The sequence below is a fragment of the Octopus bimaculoides genome, chromosome 20, assembly GCF_001194135.2.
Source record: "Octopus bimaculoides isolate UCB-OBI-ISO-001 chromosome 20, ASM119413v2, whole genome shotgun sequence".
Classification (NCBI taxonomy): domain Eukaryota; kingdom Metazoa; phylum Mollusca; class Cephalopoda; order Octopoda; family Octopodidae; genus Octopus; species Octopus bimaculoides.
In genome coordinates, this window is record NC_069000.1 from 1,513,100 (window position 1) to 1,517,774 (window position 4,675).

Consider the following 4,675-nt stretch of genomic DNA (forward strand, 5'->3'; position numbering starts at 1 on the left):
TATATATATATATATATATGTGTGTGTGTGTGTGTATATATATATATATACAGAGAGAGAAAGGTAGTGTTGAGTTTCGTGTTCCTGCTTTTCGACACGATCGTGTTGAAAAGCGGGACCGCGAAACTCAACTAACTGCGATTGTAACACGCACACATATAGATATATATAAACTATATGCATTTGTAACGAAATGAGTCTGGGATTAGCTTGTGTGCCAAAACCTGTAATTACTTCGGATATGTTTATAAGTATCAAAGATTACGAAACTGAATAAGTAAATAAATACAAAAGACTGGGATTTCCCCCGAAAATCTCTCCGTAATTTTTCGGTCTTGACATACTTTTCTAAAAAAATTTTTTCTTCAGATCTATCTTTACAACATCTGTTAATAGTTTATAGTATGAGTTTATAATTCTTCGAAAATATGCATATAACATAAATCTAAAAAACAAAAATTGTCAAAAATTCTAACTGAAAAATTGTTGACAATAGGAAGGGTGGACGAAACACCAACTCAGGTTTTATTTTACTTTATTCTATTTCCAAATTCATATTCTGTAATGCTTAAAAGATACACATTTCTTTGACGATCTAGATCATTTCCGACTCTATTCTTCACGATCGCCTATATAGAAACCAATCTTTTACAATTGTATACAATACAAATAATTATACACAGTTGGCTTCTACGCGGTTTCCGTTTAGTAGAAAATCCTATCCACAAAGTAATTTAAACCCGTGGCTACCGAGGTTGCAGCACAATCTTGGGGTAAAATATATTTTAGCTGAATAAAATGTTTAGTATTACTTTTCAATGTTTTGTTTCTGTTATTTTCCCTTTTGTCCCAGCAGGTATTCGTATATCTGACGATGGAGAGAAGCTCTACCTCTCTCTCTCTCTCTTCCTCATTCTTGCAGGAAGCGAAATCTCATGATGGAACCTTAGAATTTTAAACAAAAACATCACAGCAATGGAATCGTATTGAACCCTCTTATGGATTAATTTTGTCTTTGACTGAAGATCATCATCATCAGTTTACTTTAAAAAGGATTCAAGGACTGTTTGTTTATTTTGATATTTTGAAAAAATAGAAAGGCACTGGTTGAAAGCACGCTGGTATTTATAACGTAAACACACCTTTTAATAGATTTCTTCGTTTATGAAAAAATGGCGCGGTTTTGGTCGTGTTTCAGGGGAAAACAAACAGAAATTTGAAACGTTTTAATGAAGCTAAAATATATTTTAGCTATATTCCCTTATATCGTTAACAGCTTATCGACAAGATTGTAATCATATATTTATATATTACATATTATATATTATTTACATATTTTTTGTTCGTTATTTCAGTGCTTTATTTTCGTAAATATTTCGTAGTTCTAAATCTTATCAATAATTCTATATTGACAATTATTAAATCTCAATGAGATCCAGTATTTGAATGGTACTTCGTTTTTATCGACCCCGAAGGGGGGGGGGAGACAAAATTGGACTCGACAACATTCGAACTCAAAACGTAATGGGCTGTAAACAAGTTTTCATTTTCATTTTTGAAAAACTTTTGATTTGACATAGTTTTCATTGATTTAAGCAAAATAAATAATTTCAAAAAAAAAAGACTGCTTTTCGTCAATGGAATTACGTCAAATTTTTGGTTTTCACAACGTATTCTCCTCGCTTTTGGCTATCATGTAATATCATTCTTCCATTCACATCTAGGATGCTTTATAGGAAGAATTTTTATAACAAATCAAGTCCTTAAATGAGGTTTTATTTTATTAATCCCGAAAAGATAAACAGGTAATTGCGATGCCAGCAGAATTCCAAGTCAACACTGAAGGGGAGATAACTGAATACTGCGGCTTTCAAATCTGATCTGAAACGAAAGAGAAACGATTTCATCAGCAAAGTTTAAACTCAAAAATGTTTCAGTAAAACTTCTTTTGAGAAAATATAATCTTTGTAATCCATATATTATTGACATCTTAAGAATTTATAAACGTAGAATAATTCATTTTTGGAACTGGATCTCGAAGTACATATAAAGCTATGAATAACGGTAAATTTTACAAGTACACCCCCACGCGGTTCACTAAGAAAAAAACAACAACCTCGGATACGTAATGCGGGTGGGGGGGGGGAGAAGTATCTAAGTAATTAACGAAAGAGGGGGGAAAATCGTATTTCATGGTTAGTTCCTAATTATAACGGTAAATCGTATGTAGATATTGGGTTGAAAAACTCTTAGATAGAAAAAGTCGAAGGCCACCTGTAGGACTCGGACTCACATCTGTAAACATGACGGTGGGGTGGGGTCTAACATTTTGACCAAAGTAATTCTTTGAATATCTCTATCCATTTTAGTTTATTCTTGCCAAGCAAGAATTATATGTTGTTGACGTCATAAGAATTTATAAACTTTCGAGAGAACGTGAAATAATTCACCTTTTAGAATTGGTTCTTGAAGTACATATAAAGATAACGATTCCTTTGGCCATGAATGACCATGGGATTGTGCCTAGAATATATATTTGAAAAAATTAGTTGAGATTTGGAATAATTTTTATTTTAATAATAATGTTTAAAGTGAGTGACTCTGGTATGAGTTTCAAGCTTCAAATGGCCGTTTTCAAACTGAAAAATGTATGTTTTACCGGTTGCTTAAATAGCAAAAAATCTATTTTTATCTTACAAGTATACACACAAAGAAATATATGCAAAAAAAGAAAAATATATAAAAAATACAACAGCATGTATATAGAAGAAGAAGGAGAGAAGAAAGGAGGCGAAGAAGAATGGAAAAATAAGTAAATGAAATAAAGTTAAAAATGAAATAAAGATAAAGATAAGAATAAAGATCAGACTAATAGTAACTGAGAACAGGGGGAGGGAGGGTTAAGTCCTTCAAGAATAAAGAAATGGAATATTTTGAAGTTGTCAATATTGATGTCACTTGTCAAAAGACGACCGGTGGCGTGCCTACTGATTTGAGGTCACCTATTTAGTTCTAATACATGGCATGGTGCGTGTGTGTGTGTATATATGTGTATATATCATCAGCATCATCATCATCGTTTAACGTCCGTTTTCCATGCCAGCATAGGCTGGACGGTTCGGCCGGGGTCTGGGAACCCAGGAGGTTGCACCAGACCCCAATCTGATCTGGCAGAGTTTCTACAGCTGGATGCCCTTCCTAACGCCAACCACTCTAAGAGTGTAGTGGGTGCTTTTTACGTTCCACCGGCACAGGGGCCAGAGGAGGCTGGAAACGACCACGATCAGTTGGTGCCTTTTATGTGCCACGAACACAGGAGCCAGTCAAGGTGGCGCTGGCATTGGCCACGTTCGGATGGTGCTTTTTACGTGCCACCGGCACGGGTATCACAACTACAATTTCCATTTGATTTTCATTTTGATGTTGATGTCCTTGACTCAATAGGTCTCCTCAAGCACACCAGGTCGCCCTACAATCCAAGGTATTTTTGAAGGGGCTGGGGATGGTTATGCGAAACTGGTGTAGGATACAGCTGTGAACTCACTTTATTTGCCGGGTCTTCGCAGTTACAGCACATCTCCAGAAGTCTCAGTCTTTCGTCATTGCCTCATGCTCGACCACATCACCCCATGTCTTCCTGGGATTCTACCCCGGATTCCTTCAACTGTTTGGGAGTGGCACTTCTTCACACATCCCTCCTCATCCATCCGTAGTACATGACCATACCAGTGCAAACGTCTCTCTTGATATATATATATATATATATATATATATATATATATATATATATATATATATATACACACACACACACGCACAAATACATACACACACATACAACATACTCACACACGCTCGCACGCACATATATGTACGGACGCACTTATTTACACAAACAAAATATTTTGAACTGATCTAATTCACACGCATTAGGGAAAATAAACAGACAGCATCAAAAGAACCTAAAAGCTCATAAAAATCTTGTCACACCTGATCGTGAAGCGAACCCTCGTATTGCTTTGCCGCAGCTTGTTAACGACCAATTGCTTTCCAGCTCGTAGCAGGAGCAGCTGTAACAGCAGCAGTTGTGGTGGGGGAATTCGTACCTCTCATACATGTCGGTCAATCGTGGCTTCTCTAAAATGGCTACACGCCAGCAGCTGGCTGCATTTCTGCACCATGTCCACCGTAAGTATAAAAGAGACAAAACTATTGCTTCTACTCCAGATTGATCGCAATGTTTCCATTAACTTTAAATATCCGTTATTTTTGTTTATTCCTCGTGTAAACTTGTAGCAGCCACATTCGTGTCTGTCCCGATCGAAAATAACAAACCAAGAATTAAAGGCGTTCCAACCATAACCATTCCATTTTTTAAAAATGTCTAGTACGATCGTTGTTCAGTGTATCTTCCTCTTCTATCTTTTTATTCCTTTTCAACGACGACAGGGTGTGATTTGAGGAAGGTTTGATCTGCTATTTCTAACAGTTGGGTGACCACGTAGAGGTTCTCCCTTGCTGGTTCCTGTAAAGTTAAATGTGGCCAACTTAGCAGTTCTCTGGGATAAGACTTTGGAAAGGAATAAATCACAAAAATAAGTAGTTGGAAAAAGGTTCACAATATTATAAGGGAACTATTTTTACGAATATATATATATATATATATATATATATA

At 35.8% G+C, this 4,675-nt stretch overlaps 1 long non-coding RNA gene across 1 annotated transcript; it reads right to left on the minus strand.

The window, feature by feature from the left end:
- Nucleotides 1-518: 518 nt before the first annotated feature.
- On the minus strand, nucleotides 519-4,130 carry LOC128250289 (uncharacterized). The gene is made up of 2 exons (XR_008266310.1): nucleotides 3,991-4,130; nucleotides 519-1,881 (listed from the first exon to the last, which is right to left on the minus strand). It is a non-coding gene; the product is annotated as an uncharacterized LOC128250289 (long non-coding RNA).
- Nucleotides 4,131-4,675: the final 545 nt, after the last annotated feature.